The following is an 18,530-nucleotide window of genomic DNA, read 5'->3' on the forward strand; positions in this document are numbered from 1 at the left end:
AAAATTACTTCAAAAAATAAACTAAAATACCTATGAATAAACCTAACCTGGGAGGTAAAAGACCTATATGCTGAGAAATATAAAACATTGATAAAGGATATTGAAGATGATGCAAAGAAATGGAAAGATATCCCATGCACTTGGATTGGAAGAATTAATATTGTTAAAATGGTCATACTACACAAAGAAATCTACAGATTTAATGTGACCCTTATCAAACTACCCATAACATTTTTCATAGAAGTAGAACAAATAATTGTAAAATTTATATGTAACCACAAAAGACATAATTGTCAAAGCAATCCTGAAGAAGAAGAGCAAAACTGGAGGCATAACCCTTCCAGACTTCAGACAATATTACAAAGGTGCAAGTAATGAAAACAAAATGGTATTGGCACAAAAACAGACATATAGCTCAATGGAACAGACTGGAAAGCCTGGAAACAACTCACACACATATGTTCAATTAATCTATGACAAAGGGCAGGAATACACAATGGAGAAAAGACAGTCTCTTCAGCAAGTGGTGTTGAGAAAGCAGGATGACCTCATGTAAATCAGTGAATTTAGAAAACTCCCTAACACCATACAGGAAAATAAACTCAAAATGGCTTAAAGAATTAAATATAAGACATGACCCCATAAAACTTCAAGAAGAGATCATAGGAAAAATATTCTAGTACATAAATAGTAATAATATTTTCCTAGATGAATCTGCCAAGTCAAAAGAAATAAAAGAAAAAATAAACAAGTGGGGCCTAGCCAAAGTTATAAGCTTTTGCTCAGCAAAGGAAACCATAAATAAAACCAAAAGACAACTTATGGAATGGGAGAAAATATTTGCAAATGATGTGACTGACAGCAGATTTATACCCAGAAGATACATACAGCTCATAAAACTCAATATCAAAAAAACAAGCAACCCAATCAAAAAATGGGCAGAAAACCTAAATAGACATTTCTGCAAAGAAGACATACAGATGGACAACAAGCACATGAAAAGATGCTCAACATCCTCAATTATTAGAGAAATGCAAATCAACACTACAATGAGGTATCCCCTCAAAACAGTCAGAATGGCCATCGTCAAAAGTGTACAAATAAATGCTGGGGAGGATGTGGAGAAAAGGGAACCCTCCTACACTGTTAGTGGGAATGTAAATTGGCACAGCCACTATGGAAAACACTATGGAAGTTCTTTTAAAAATTAAAAATAGAGTTACCGTGTGATCCAGCAGTCCCACTCCTAGGCATATATCCAGAAAACATGAAAACTATAATTTGAAAAGGTTCATGCATACCCATGCTGACAGAAGCACTGTTCACAATAACAAACATGGAAGCTAAATATCAATAAATGCCCATCCACAGATGAATGGATAAAGAAGCCATGGTATATATATATATATATATATATATATATATATATATATATATATATATATATATATATATATATATATATATATATATATATACACATATAGAATGGAATATCACTCAGCCAAAAAAATAGTGAAATATTGCCATTTGTAGCAACATGGATTATCATACTAAGTGAAGTAAGTCAGAGAAAGATGAATATCATATAATATCACTTATATGTGGAATCTTAAAAAATGATACAAGTGAACTTATTTACAAAACAGAAATAGACCCACAGACATAGACAACAAACTTATGGTTACCAAAGAGGGAGAGAAATAAATTAGGATTTGGGGATTAACATATGCATACTACTATATATAAAATAGATAAACAACAAGGACCTACTGTATAGCACAGGGAACTATATTCAATATCTTGTAATAACCTATAATGGAAAAGAATTTGAAGCTGTACACCTGAAACTAACTCAGTATTGTAAATCAACTATAGGTAAAAATAATTGATTAGTTAAGATATGGAAAAAAGCAAATAGAAATCCTAGAAATAAAAATAATATAGTCTGTATATTTTTGGCATCAATATCATAGAAATAGCTAAAGAAAAACCTGGTGAATTGGATGATAGATCTGAGGAAATCATCTACAAAGTAGTCTGGAGAAGACAAAAGGATAGAATATGTGAAAGAAAGTTGAGAGCCATGGAGATAGAATAAGGAGCTACAACATAAATTAGACATTCCATAAGGACTAGAGAAAACTGAGAGGAGGCAATATTTAGCAAGATAAAGGCTAAGAATTTTGGAGAGTTTAAAAGTGGCACATACACTCAGGTGGATAAAACAAACCATGTCCTAGGCAGTTTGTAAACACACCCCATCTAGATAAATCACAGTAAAACTGCAAGATGTCAAGTGTGAAAACAAAAAATATTTTCATGGTCTTTTTCTTTCTTTGTAGCACACTCTGAGCCATGTCTGAATGGCCTGAAACTGCCTGTAGCTTTCCCCAAGTTTTGAAACTTCTGGGTCCATGAGGATAGAGTTGAGGGTGGCAAGGAGATTAGAGTAGCAAGAGTAAGGCCTGCAGTGGTCCCTCCGTGCATGAGAAGGTTGACCTTTCACACATTTCTCCCAGCATTATTTTTTTTGGCTTATGGCCTGACCTACTCACCAGGATCAGGAGGCTTGCCCTGTCTAAGTAATCAGCAATTTTCCCCAACTTTTAAGATGAAAGCTTCCCTAAATTATTCTCCAATCCTTAAGACAATAATATGGAACTGATCATTTTTTTCATAAGCCTCTTGTACTTTTAGTAGTAAAAAAAAATTTAAGACAGTGGAGTAGGAAAACATGGAGCTTACCTCCCTCAACAGACATATCAAAATACATCTACATGTGGAACAATTCTTACAGAAAACTAACTGGAACCTGAGCAAAACTCCTATACAACCAAAGCTGCAAGAAATATCTCCATGTAACCAGGAAGGATGGAGAAAAATGGCATCATATCAAGACCTGTGCCCCTGGGAGGGATGTAAAACAGAGAAGTTCCAATGGGTGGATCCTGACCTGGGCAGTGAGTAGATTGAGCCAAAATCTGGGCATCCCAGTCCTGTGGTCTTATGTAGAGGATACAAGGCCCTTTGCCTGCTGTGAAACTAGCTGGGACAGACAGAAGGGCTGGAGAAGCCTAGACTCTAGTTGTAATGGGTACGCATGTGCTGGCTTTCAATACTCAGGGTGGAGAAAGCCTTGGACCACCGGTTGTCACCTTGCTACACTTCACAATCCAAAGGGGTGAACACCCCTGCCCTGCTCACTCCACATCACAACCAGGGGAGAGATATGGGCAAATAATTGGTCTAGCTATTCAGAAATACCAGGGCCCCAGTGGTGTGATCCTGGTGTGTCCTTATCTGCCATTGTCAGCACATGCATGGGGCTGAACCACATGAGTGTGCAGTGGCTAAGCACTGGATCTTGGGCTAACAGGTCCTGGGAGAGGACTTGATCTAGTTATGCAGAGACAGCCCAGAGGACCTGGGGTGAAGTCTGGGTGGGACTGTGATAGCCATTGCCAACATGTGCACTAGGTAATGGGTGGAGTCACAGTGGCCATTGCCAATGCACACACAGGGCTGAACAACAGGATTGCACAGCATCTACATGCTGAAACTCAGGCAGACAGGTCCTGGGATAAGACTCATCTAGCTATGCAGAGACAGCCTGGAAGGCCTGGTGTGTGGTACTAGTGAGGTGGCAGTGGTCATTGTAAGTGTGCTCAGGAGCATGCAGCAGTTCATCTCTCAGGTAAAGCACCTCAGCTCTGGACAATCCACACCATACTCGAGCACTAGATCTGGGGAAGACAGGTCCTGGGAGAACACTTCCGAAAAGGCAGCCCAGATCTCAGTCAGCAGTGCACTAACCACAAGTACTGCAGCCACAATGCCCTGACCCTCAGCCTCAGCCAAGTCTACACAAGAGCCTTGCACTAGATATTGGGTGAACAAAACAGAAATAGGGACACAAACATAGGCTGCTTCTGAGTGGAACCACAGACACATACACAAGTGACACATAGGTCCTCTGTGACTACACAGGCCTCACTTGCTTCAGGAATCACATCCTTTGGGGCAGGGCACTCACTCAAGGGAAATGAAGCTTGATTGAACCTAACCAGTAGGGTATCTACTCAAACAATTGGGGAGCAGACCATGACCCTGGCAGGGCAGTGACAACCACAGAGCAAAATGGGAGGTCTAGCACACATCCTACACATGCTCTAGATACAACACCAACCACACCTATTATCAAGGGGATAACAGTCAGCACACCCTGAGTAAAGACATGGATGGAGTCCATGCCAAAACCAGCCCTTGCAATAAAGATATTGTACACACACAGCCTACACAGGGACACTTCCACATAAAAACACCCCTTCAAGACCACAGTAGATAACTGTTTCTCCAACACTCAGAGACAGAGAAAGTTAAGACAAGTGAAAAGGCAACAGAACTGCTCACAAATAAAAGAACACAAGCAATCGAGTGAAAGAACAAATAATGAAACACAGCTGGCCATTCTACTAGACCCCAAGTTCAAAAAGGTGATAAGAAAAATGCTAAAGGAATTAAGAAATATTATTGATCAAAACACAGATCACTGTAACAAGGAACTAGAAACTATAAAGATGACTCAATGAAAAAATACACAATTCAGTTGCTGAGAAAAATAAATCTAGAAGATGAATAGCTAACTAAATGGCACACAAGAATGAATAAATGAAGTAGAACGTAGAATAATGGAAATCACCAATCAGAACAGAAGACAGAAAAACAAATAAAATAAAATGGAAAGAACATACAAGATCTATAGGAGAAAGTAAAATGTGCCAACCTATGCATTGCAGAGGTTTCAGAAGGAGAAGAGAGAGAAAACAGGATTTAAGCAGGATTTTAAAAAATGTATTTGAAAATGTATGGCTGAAAACTTCACACTCTCTGCAGAAACTGCAAGCCAGAAGGAAGTGGAATGATATATTCAAAGTCATGAAACCTATATTCAAAGTCATGCAACCTAGAAAACTCTCAACAAGATTATCATTTAGAAGAGGAGAAATAAAAAATTTCATAGAGAAGCAAAAATAAGATAATTCATCAATACTGAACCTACCCTAAAAGAAATATTGATTGTCTTCTCAAAATAGAAAAGAAGCAAGAACGTATAGGAAAGGGAAAATCACAATAACAATAATATAAAAGGATTGAAGAAAACTTAAATAAGCTAGTATATAAATGAAAAAATCTATCCAAAAATTGTAAAAGTGATTACAACTACAAAATAAAAGCTAAACATGAAGATGTAAAATAAGACATCAAAATCAGAAAATGTGGGGGAAAGGACTATGAAAATGTAAATCTTTTAGAAAGTGTTTGAGATTGAGTGACTATCAGTTTAAAGGAAGTAGATATAATTTGGGGTCAACATACTTGAACTTCATGGTAACCACAAATCAAAAACTTACAATAGACTCACAAAATACAAAAAGAAAGGAACACAAGCATACTATAAAAGAAAATTTTTAAATCATAAAAGGAAAATCAAACAGAAGATATTAACAAAGAACTACAAAAAAAGTGGAAAACAAGGATTAAATGGGCAATAAGGAGGAGCTTCAAGATGGCGGAAGAGTAAGACATGGAGGTCACCTCCCTCCCCACAAATACATCAGAAATACATCTACATGTGGAAAAACTCCTAAAGAACACCTACTGAACACTGGCAGAAAATCTCAGATCTCCAGAAAGGCAAGAAACTCCCCACGTACCTGGGTAAGGTAAAAGATAAAAGAAAAAACAAAGACAAAGAATAAGGAAGGGACCTGCACCAGTGGGAGGGAGCTGTGAAGGAGGAAAGGTTTCTACACAGTAGGAAGCCCCTTCGTGGGCGGAGACTGTGGGTGGTGGAGGGGGGAGCTTCAGATCCAGAGAGGAGAGTGCAGCAACAGTGGTGCAGAGGGCAAAGCGGAGAGATTCCCACACAGAGGATCTGTTCCGACCAGAACTCACCAGCCCGAGAGGCTTGTCTGTTCACCCACCAGGGCAGGCGGGGGCTGGGAGCTGAGGCTCGGGCTTTGGTCAGATCCCAGGGAGAGGACTGGGGTTGGCTGCGTGAACACAGACTGAAGGGGCTAGTGCGCCACAGCTAGCCGGGAGGGAGTGCGGGAATAAGTCTGGAGCTGCCAAAAAGACAAGAGACTTTTTCTTGCCTATTTGTTTCCTGGTGCACCAGGAAACAAATTAAGAGGGCCACTTAAAGGAGCTCCAGAGATGGGCACGAACCGCGGCTATTAGCACAGACGCCAGAGACGGGAATGAAGCACTAAGGCTGCTGCTGTAGCCACCAAGAAGCCTGTGTGCAAGCACAGGTCACTCTCCACACCTCCCTCCTGGGAGCCTGTGAAGCCCACCACTGCCAGGGTCCCATGATCCAGGGAAAACTTCCCAGAAGAACGCACATTGTGCCTCAGGCTGATACAACATCACTCCGGCCTCTGCCACCGCAGGGTCACTCTGCATTCTGTACCCCTCCCTCCCCCCAGACTCAGTGAGCCAGAGACCCCAAATAAGCTGCTTCTTTAACCCCGTCCTATTTGAGTGAAGAAGAGACACCCTCAGGCGACCTACGTGCAGAGGTAGGTCCAAATCCAAAGCTGAAGCCCTGGAGCTGTGGGAACAAGGAAGAGAAAGGGAAGTCTCTCCCAGGAGCCACAGGAGCAGCGGATTAAATCTCCACAATCAACTTGATGTACCCTGCAACTGTGGAATACCTGAATAGACAATGAATCACCCCAAATTGAAGAGGTGGACTTTGGGAGCAATGATATATATATATTTTCCCTTTTTCTCTTTTTGTGAGTGTGTATGTGTAGGCTTCTGTGTGCTTTTCTCTGTATAACATTGCTTTTACAATTTGTCCTAGGGCTCTGTCTGTCCGGTTTTTTTATGACTTAAAAAATTTTTCTTAATAATTATTTTTAATTTCTTATTTTAATAACATTATTTTATCTTCTTCTTACTTTCTTTTTTTTCCCCTTTTATTCTGAGCTGTGTGGAGGACAGGACCTTGGTGCTACAGCCAGACCTCAGGGCTGTGCCACTGAGGTGGGAGAGCCAAGTTCAGGACACTGGTCCACAAGACACCTCCTAGCTCCACATAATATGAAATGGTGAAAATCACCCAGAGATCTCCATCTCAACGCCAAGACCCAGCTCCACTCAAAGACCAGCAAGATACAGTGCAGGACACCCTATACCAAATAACTAGCAAGACAGGAACACAACCCCATGTATTAGCACAGAGGCTGCCTAAAATCATACTAAGGCCACAGACACCCCAAAACACACCACAAGACGTGAACCAGACCACCAGAAAGACAAGATCCAGCCTCATCCACCAGAACACAAACACCAATCCCCTCCACCAGGAAGCCTACTAAATCCACTGAACCAACCTTACCTACTGGGGACAGACACCAAAAACAATGGGAAATATGAACCTGCAGCCTGCAAAAAGGAGATCACAAACACACTAACTTTAACAAAATGAGAAGACAGAGAAACACACAGCAGATGAAGGAGCAAGGCAAAATCTCACCAGACCTGACAAATGGAGAGGAAATAGGCAGTCTACCTGAAAAGGAATACAGAATAATTATAATAAAGGTGATGAAAAATCTTGGAAATAGAATGGAGGAAATAAAAGAAATGTTTAACAAGGACCTACAAGAACTAAAGAGCAAACAAACAGAGATGAACAATAAAATAAATGAAATTAAAAGTTCTCTAGAAGGGAGATCAATAGCAGAATTACTGAGACAAAAGAAAGGATAAGTGACCTTGAAGATAAAATAGTGGAAAAAACTACTGCAGAGCAGAATAAAGAAAAAAGAATGAAAAGAATTAAGGCCAGCCTCAGAGACATCTGGGACAACATTAAACACACCAACATTCGAATTATAGGGGTCCCAGAGAAGAAGAGAAAAAGAAAATGACTGAGACAATTTTTGAAGAGATAATAGTTGAAAACTTCCCTAATATGGGAAAGGAAATAGTTAATCAAGTCCAGGAAGCACAGAGAGTCCCATACAGCATAAATCCAAGGAGAAACACGAAAAGACACATATTAGTAAAACTATCGATAATTAAATACAAAGAACAAATATGAAAATCTGCAAGGTAAAAACAACAAGTGACGCATAAGGGAATCCCTATAAGGTTAACAGCTGATCTTTCATCAAAAACTCTGAAAGCCAGAAGGGAGTGGCAGGACATATTTAAAGTGATGAAAGAGAAAAATCTACAACCAAGATTACTCTACCCAGCAAGGGTCTCATTCAGATTTGACAGAGATATTAAAACCTTTACAGACAAGCAAAAGCCAAGAGAATTCAACACCACCAAACAAGCTTTACAACAAATACTAAAGGAACTTCTCTAGGCAGGAAAAACGAGAGAATGAAAAGACCTACAATAATAAAGCCAAAACAATTAAGAAAATGGAAATAGTAATGTAAATACTGATAATTACCTTAATTGTAAATGGATTAAATGCTCCAACCAAAAGACACAGACTGCCAGAATGGATACAAAAACAAGACCTGTATATATGCTGTCTACAAGAGACCCACTTCAGACCTAGGTACACATACAGACTGAAAATGAGGGGATGGAAAAACATATTCCATGCAAATGGAAATCAAAAGAAAGCTGAAGTAGCAATTCTCATATCAGAAAAAATGTACTTTAAAACAAGACTATTACAAGAGAAAAAGAAGGACACTACACAATGATCAAGGGATCAATCCAGGAAGAAGATATAACAATTGTAAATATGTATGCACCCAACATAGGAGCACTTCAATACATAAGGGAAATACTAACAGCCATAAAAGGGGAAATCAACAGTAGCACAATCATAGTATGGGACTTTAACACCCCACTTTCACCAATGGACAGATCATCCCAAATGAAAATAAATAAGGAAAAAGAAGCTTTAAATAATACACTAAACAAGATGGACATAATTGATATTTATAGGATATTCCATTGAAAAACAACAGAATACACATTCCTCTCAAGTGCTCATGGAACATTTTCCAGGACAGATCATACCTTGGGTCACAAATCAAGCCTTGGGAGATTTAAGAAACTTGAAATGCTATCAAGTATCTTTTCTGACCACAATGCTATGAGACTAGATATCAATTACGGGAAAAAGTCTGTAAGAAATATAAACAAATGGAAGCTAAACAACACACTACTTGATAACCAAGAGATCACTGAAGAAATCAAAGAGGAAATTAAAAAATACCTAGAAACATATGACAATGCAAACACAACGAACCAAAATGTATGGGATGCAGCAAAAGCAGTTCTAAGAGGGAAGTTTAAAGCTATACAAGCCTACCTTAAGAAACAAGAAACAACTCAAATAAAAAACCTAACTTTACATCTAAAGCAATTAGAGAAAGAAGAACAATAAAACCCCAAAGTTAGCAGAAGGAAAGAAATCATAAAGATCAGATCAGAAATAAATGAAAAAGAAATGAAGGAAATGATAGCAAAGAACAGTAAATCTAAAAGCCAGTTCTTGGAGATGATAAACAAAATTGATAAACCATTAGCCAGACTTCTCAAGAAAAAAAGGGAGAAGACTCAAATCAACAGAATTAGAAATGAAAAAGGAGAAGTAACAACTGACACTGCAAAAATACAAAGGATCATGAGAGATTACTACAGGGTGCTATATGCCAATAAAATGGACAACCTGGAAGAAATGGACAAATTCTTAGAAATGCACAACCTTCCAAGACTCAACCAGGAAGAAATAAAAAATATGGACAGACCAATCACAAGCACTGAAATTAAAACTGTGATTAAATATCTTCCAAAAAATAAAAGAGCAGGACCAGATCGCTTGAAAGGCAAATTCTATCAAACATTTAGAGAAGAGCTAACACCTATGCTACTAAAACTCTTCCAAAATATAGCAGTGTGGAAAACTCCCAAACTCATTCTATGAGGCACCATCACTCTGATACCAAAACCAGTCAAAGATGTCAAACAGAAATAAAACTACAGACCAATATCACTGATGAACATAGATGCAAAATTCCTCAAAAAAAAAAAACTACTAGCAAACAGAATCCAAGAGCACATTAAAAGGATCATACACTATCATCAAGTGGGGTTTTTGCCAGGAATGCAAGTATTCTTCAATATACACAAATCAATCAATGTGATACACCAAAAAACAAATTGAAGGAGATAAAGCATATGATCATCTAAGTAGATGCAGAGAAAGCTTTCAGCAATATTTAACACCAATTTAGGCTAAAAACCCTCCAGAAAGTAGGCATAGAGGGAAACTTCCTCAACATAATAAAGGTCATATATTACAAACCCACAGCCAACATCATGTACAACGGTGAAAAACTAAAACCATTTCCACTAATATCAGGAACAAGACAAGGTTTCCCACTCTCAACACTATTAATTCAACATAGTTTTGGAAGTTTTAGCCACAGCAATCAGAGAAGAAAAAGAAATAAAAGGAATCCAAATGGCAAAAGAAGAAGTAAAGCTGTCACTGCTTGCAGATGACATGCTACTATACATAGAGAATCCTAAAGATGCTACCAGAAAACTACTAGCTCTAATCAATGAATTTGGTAAAGTAGCAGGATACAAAATTAATGCACAGAAATCTCTTGCATGCCTATACACTAATGATGAAAAATCTGTAAGTGAAATTAAGAAAACAGTCCCATTTACCATTGCAACCAAAAGAATAAAATATCTGCAATAAACCTACCTAAGGAGACAAAAGACCTGTATGCAGAAAGTTATAAGATACTGATGAAAGAAATTAAAGATGATACAAATAGATGGAGAGATATACCATGTTCTTGGATTGGAAGAATCAACATTTTGAAAAAGAATCTACTACACAAAGCAATCTACAGATTTAATGCAATCCCTATAAAACTACCATTGGCATTTTTCACAGAACTAGAAGAAAAAATTTCACAATTTGTATGGAAACACAAAAGACCCCAAACAGCCAAGGCAATCTTGAGAAAGAAAAATGGAGCTGGAGGAATCAGGCTCCCTGACTTCAGACTATACTACAAAGCTACAGTAATCAAGACAGTATGGTACTGGCACAAAAACAGAAAGATAGATCAATGGAACAGGATAGAAAGCCCAGAGATAAACTCACACACATATGGTCACCTTATATTTGATAAAGGAGGCAGGAATGTACAGTGAAGAAAGGACAGCCTCTTCAATAAGTGGTGCTGGGAAAACTGGACAGGTACATGTAAAAGTATGAGATTAGATCACTCCCTAACACCATACACAAAAATAAGCTCAAAATGGATTAAAGACCTAAATGTAAAGCCAGAAACCATCAAACTCTTAGAGGAAAACATAGGCAGAACACTCTATGACACAAATCACAGCAAGATCTTTTTTGACCCACCTCCTAGAGAAATGGAAATAAAAACAAAAATAAACAAATGGAACCTAATGAAATTTCAAAGCTTTTTCACAGCAAAGGAAACCATAAACAAGACCAAAAGACAACCCTCAGAATGGGAGAAAATCCTTGCCAATGAAGCAACTGACAAAGGACTAATCTCCAAAATTTACAAGCAGCTCATGCAGCTCAATAACAAAAAAACAACCCAATCCAAAAATGGGCAGAAGACCTAAGTAGACATTTCTCCAAAGAAGACATACAGACTGCCAACAAACACATGAAAGAATGCTCAACATCATTAATCATTAGAGAAATGCAAATCAAAACAATGAGATATCATCTCACACCAGTCAGAATGGCCATCATCAAAAAATCTAGAAACAATAAATGCTGGTGAGGGTGTGGAGAAAAGAGAACACTCTTGCACTGCTTGTGGGAATGTGAATTGGTTCAGCCACTATGGAGAACAGTATGGAGGTTCCTTAAAAAACTACAAATAGAACTACCATATGACCCAGCAATCCCACTACTGGGCATATACTCTGAGAAAACCAGAATTCAAAAAGAGTCATGTACCAAAATTTTCATTGTAGCTCTATTTACAATAGCTCAGAGATGGTAATGACCTATGAGCCCATCATCGGATGAATGGATAAAGAGGATGTAGCACATATATACAATGGAATATTACTCAGCCATAAAAAAATGAAATGGAGTTATTTGTAGTGAGGTGGATGGGTCTAGATTCTGTCATACAGAGTGAAGTAAGTCAGAAAGAGAAAGACAAATACCGTATCCTAACACATATATATGGAATCTAAGAAAAAAAAAGTTATGAAGAATCTAGTGGTAAGATGGGAATAAAGACACTGACCTAGTAGGGAATGGACTTGTGGATATGTGGACGGGGAAGGTAAGCTGTGACAAAATGAGAGAGTGGCATGGACATATATACACCGTCAAACGTAAAATAGATAGCTAGTGGGAAGCAGCCACATAGCAGAGAGAGATTAGCTCGGTGGTTTGTGACTACCTAGAGGGATAGGTTAGGGAATGTGCAAAGGAGGGAGATGCAAGAGGGAAGAGATTTGGGAACGTATGTATATGTATAATTGATTCCCTTTTTTATTCAGCAGAAACTAACCCACCATTGTAAAGCAATTATACTCCAATAAAGATGTTAACAAAATAAATAATAAAATAAAATAAAATAAAAATAAATATATAAAATAAAAAGAAATGAAATTGGGTCATTTGTAGAGATGTGGATGGACCTAGAGTCTGTCATACATATTGAAGTATGTCAGGAGAGGAAACAAATATCATATATTAATGCATACATGTGGAATCTAGAAAAATGGTGCAGATGAACATATTTACAGGGCAGGAATAGAAATGCAGATGTAGCGAATGAACGTGTGGACTTGAGGTGGGAAAGGAGAATGGCATGAAGTGGGAGATTAGGTTTGACATAAATACACTACCATGTGTAATATAGATAACTATTGAGTACCTGCTGCACAGCACAAGGAACTCAGTTCGCTGTTCTGTGATGATCTAGATGGGTGGGATGAGCATGTGGGGATGGTACAAGAGAAGGGGGACTTATGTACACTTATAGCTTATGCACCTCACTGTGCAACAGAAAGTAACACAACATTGTAAAGTAATTATACTCTAAAAAAACAAAGCAAAAATGGAAATACAGCATATCAAATCCTAGGATATGTTGCCAAAGCAGTTCTGAGAGGAATGTTTATAGCAATCAAAGCATATATTATGAATAAAGAATGATCTCAAATAATGAACTTACCTTTAAACCTCAAGAGAAAAAAAGAAATTAACTCAAATTTAGCAGAGAGAAGGAAATATTAAATATAAAAGCATAAATAAATGAAATAGAGACCATAAATACAACAGAATGAATCAACAAAGTTAAGAGCTGGTTTTGAAAGGGATAAACAAACAACAAAAATTTAGGTAGACTAAGAAAAAGAGAATTCAAATAAAATTTAAATGAAATAATAGAGTTTAAAACTGATACCACAGAACCATATAGCATCATACAAGACTACTATGAACAAGTATATGCCAGCAAATTAGATAGAAGAAATGGGATAAATTCCTAGAAACACACAACCCACCAAGACTGAATCAGGATAAAATAAGAAATCTAAGCAGACGAATAATGAGTAGAGACTGAATTCATAATGAACCCCCCTCATCACAGAAAAGCCATAGGACAACACAGCTTCATTGGCTAATTCTACAAAACATGTAATGTCGAATTAATGCAAATCCTTCTCAAGCTCTTGCAAAAAATTGAAGAGGAGGAAATACTTCCAAACTCTTTCTACGAGGTCAGCGTTACCCTGTCACCAAAGCCAAATATGGATACTACAAAAAATGAAAACTAGTGACCAATATTCCTTGTGAATATAGATGCAAAATTTCTCAAAATATATAAGCAAACCAAATTCAAGTATTATATTGAAATTGAAAGTATTATACACAATGACCAAGTGTAATTTATCCCTTGGATACAGGGATAATTCAACATAAACAAATCAATAAATGTAATACATGCTATTAATAAAATGAAAGATAAAAATCACATGACCATTGAAACAGATGCAGAAAAATCATTTGACAAAGAACATCAATTCATGATTTTAAAAAGTCAACAGATTGGGTATAGAAGGAACATACCTCAATGTAATAAAGGACAAATTTGACAAACATAGTTAACATTATACTTAATGGTGAAAAAGTTGAAGCTTTTCCTCTAAGATAAGGTCAAAACAAGTATGCTCACTCTCAACACTCTTATACAATGTAGTAGTAGAAGTGATAGCTAAAGCAATTAATTACAGAAGGCAAAAAATAAAAGGCTTCAAAATCAAAAAAGAAGAAACAAGATTGTCACTACTTGCAGATGGTAGGATTTTATATATAGAAAATCCTAAAGATTAAATGAAAAACTCTGTTGGAACTTAACACTTTCAGTAAAATTGCAGGATATAAAATCAACATACAAAAACCTGTTGCATTTCTCTGCATGAATAATGAACTTTCTGAAAAGAACAATAAAATACTGTCCCATTCACAATAGCATCAAGCAATAAAATACCTCAGAACAAATTAAACCATGGAAGTAAAAGAACTGTCCAACAAAAACTAAGATTTTGTTGAAAGAAATAGAAGACAATGAAACGGAAAGACATCCTATGTGCATGGATTGAAAGAATAAATACTGTTAAAATGTTCATACAAAGCCAAGCCATCTATAAATTCAGTAGAATTCATATGCAAATTCCATTGACATTCTTGACAGAAATAGAAAAAACAATAGTAATATTTGTATGGGACCACAAAAGGCCCTGAATAGACAACATAATCCTGAGAAGAAAAAACAAAGCAAGAGACATCACACTTCCTGATTTCAAACTACACTATAAAGTTGTAATAATAAAAACAGTATGGTACTGGCATAAAGAGAGACATATAGACCAATGATGGAATAGACAGCCCATAATTAAACCCCTGCATATATGGTCAACAAATATTTGACAACAGCCCAAGAACACCCAATAGGGAAAGGATAGTCTCTTCAACAAATGGTATTTGGAAAACTGTTTAAAAACATCAGAAAAGTGAAATTCGAAACTTCTCTTACACCAACAACATAAATTAACTTGCAGTGAATCAAAGACTTAAAAATAAGACAAATATCATAAAATTCCTAGAAGAAAAAGTGGGGAAGAAGCTCCTTGACGTTGGTTTTGGCAATGATTTTTGGACTATGATACCCAAAGCACAAAAAACAAAAGCAAAAATCAATAACCGAGACTATATCAAACGTAACAGTTTCTGCACTGGAAAATAAAGAATTACGAAAAGGAAAGGGACCCTACAGATGGGAGAAATTTTTGCAAACCATATATTGGATAAGGGGCTAATATCCAAAATATATAAAGAACTCATACAACTCAGTAACAAAAAACAAGCAATTTAAAATCTGCAGAAGAACTAAATCAACATTTTTTCTGAAGAAGGTATCCAAATGGCCAACAGGCCTATTAAAACATGTTCAACATCACTAATCATCAGGAAAATGCAAATCAAAGCCACAATATAATATCACCTCACACCTGTTATAATGGCTGTCATCAAGAAGATGGGAGATAGCAATTGTTGGCCAGGGTGTGGAAATATGTGAACACTTGTTCACTGTTGGTGGGAGTATAAATTGGCTCAGATACATGGAAAAGAGTATGGAGGTTCCTCAAAATATTAAAAATAGTTCTACCCTATGATCCAGCAATTCTATTTCTTGATATATAACCCTAAGGAAATAAAGCAGGTTATCAAATAGATATATGCACTCTCATGTTTACTGTAGCATTATTCACAATAGCCAAGATATGGAAGCCAGAACCCATCAATTATGAATGGATAAAGAAGATATGATGATATAGATATAGCTATAGATATAGCTATAGTTATAGATACACACACTCAGATATTATTCAGCCATGAGAAAGAAAGACACCCTGTCATTTGCAACAATATGTTCAGACCTTGAAGACATTATGCTAAGTGAGATAAATCAGAGAAAACCAAATACTATATGGAATTACTCATATGTAGAATCAATCTCAAAAAGCCAGACTCATAGAAATAGAGAATAAATTGGTGGTTACCAGAGGATTGGGTGGGTGATAAGACAGATGTTGCTTAATGGTACAAACTTACAAGTAGTAAGTCCTAGATATCTGATAGAAAGTGTAGTGAATATAGACGACAATATTGTGTTATGATCATCAAACTTGCTAAGAGACTTAGAACTTAATTATTCCAACATCTAAAAAGAAATGGTAACTTGTAATGTGATAGAGGCGCTAATTCTTGCCACAATGGCAATCATATCATAGTATATAAATGTGTCAAATTATCATGTTGTGCACCTTAAATTTACACAATGTTATATATCAAATATATTTCAATTAAAAAAAAGAAATGATTCCTCTCACCTGCAAAAATTCAACAAAATGCATAAACTTAATCTAATCATAAAGAAAATCCAGACAAACCCAAACTAGGAACAGTCTACAAAACAACTGGCTGGTATTCTTCAAAAAATGTTAATATCATGAAAGACAGAGAAGGAATGAGAAAGTGTCTCAAATTAAAGAACACGAAAGAGATTTAGACTTATTTCAATATGTGATCATAGATAGGATCATTGATGAGGCAAAAGATATCTATTAAGGATATAATTGCAACAATTAATGAAATTAGAATATTGACTGTCAATTAGATAATAGCATCGTTTCAATGTTAAATTTTCAGAATTTGACAACTATAATGTGCTTATGTAAAAATGAGTCCTTCTTAAGAAACACACTGCTGAATTATTTCGGGGTAAACAAGAGAGAGTGAGAGAGAGGGAAGGAGGGAGAAAAAGGCAAAGAGAGAGAGAGAAAAAGTGGAAGAGAGGGGATAGGGGAGGAAAATGAAAGGCCATGAAAATGGAACAGAGAAATTAAACAAATGTGGAAAAATATCTACAATTGATTAATCTAGATAATGGATATATTAGAATTATTGGTGTTATTCTTTCAATTTTTGTATAAGTTTGAAATTATTTCCACATTAAGAAGATTTTTCACCTTTTCTGAGGTATAATTTACAAGTAAAATTGTATATATTAAAATCATCCAACATAATGATTCAATATATGAATATATTGTGATATTTACTACATCAAGATAATTAGTATATACATTGCCTTTTTTGTAAGAATGCTTATGATCTACTCTCTAAGCAAATTTCAAGTAAACAATATATTATTATTAACTAAAGTCACTATAATGTAAGTTATATTCTCTTATTCAACTTGTAGACTTTGACAATTTTTCCCCACCCCCACCTCCTGGCAACCACCATTCCACTCTCTGTTTCTAGGAGTTTGACTTTCTCTGTCTGGTTTACTTAACTTAGCCTAATGCCCTCAAGGTTCATCTATGTTGTCACGAATGGCAAGACTGCCTTCTTTTTAATGTATAAACGATATTCCATTATGTCTCTGTGTGTATATATCATACATTATTTATCCATTAAACTATCCACAGACATTTAGGTTATTTCCTACCTTGGCTATTGTGAATAATGCTGCAATGAACATGAGAATGCAGATATCTCTTCAAGATACTGATTTTGTTTCATTCAGATATACCCAGATGTGGAAATACTAGATCATATCGTAGTTCTACCTTTAAATTTTAAGGAAGCACCATACTATTTTCCATAATGGTTGTACTGATTTGCATTACCTCCAATAATGTACAAGGGTTCCATTTTCTCCAAATCCTTCCCAACACTTCTTATCACTCTGTTATCAATAATAGCCATCCTAACACGTGTGAGGTGATTTCTCACTATGGTATTAATTTTCATTTTCCTGATGATTAGTGATGTTGAAAACTTTTTCATGGACCTGTTGGTCATTTATATGTCTTCTTTGGAAAAATGTCTATTCAGGTCATTTGACCATTTAAAAAATTGGATTAGTTGTTTTTTGCTATTAAGTTGTATGAATTCCTTATATATTTTAGATATTAACCCTTTATCAGATATACAGTTTACAAATATTTCCAGCCATCCTGTAGATTGATCCTTATTATTATTTTTTTATTTTTTTCCTTTGCTGTGCAGCAGCTTTTAAGTTTGAAGCATTCCCACTTTTTTTTGCTCTTATTGCCTGTGTTTTGGTGTTGTATTTAAAAAATAATTTTCAAGACCAATGTCAAGGAGCTTTTGGTCTTTAATCCATTTCAAGTTAAATTTTATGAGTTGTGTTAGGGATCCCGTTTCACTCTTTTACTTGTGGATATACAGTTTTCCCAACACAGTTTAATGGAAAAACTAACCTTTCCCTATTGTGTGTTCTTGACACCCTTCTCAGAGTTTAGTTGCAGAGGGGTTCATTTCTGGGCTTTTGATTCTGTTCCATTGGTCCATGAACTTGTTTTATACCAGTATCATACCGTTTTGATTACAATAGTTTGTAATATAGTTTGAACTCAGGAAG

Source organism: Delphinus delphis, chromosome X (genome assembly GCF_949987515.2).
Source record: "Delphinus delphis chromosome X, mDelDel1.2, whole genome shotgun sequence".
Taxonomy (NCBI): Eukaryota; Metazoa; Chordata; class Mammalia; order Artiodactyla; family Delphinidae; genus Delphinus; species Delphinus delphis.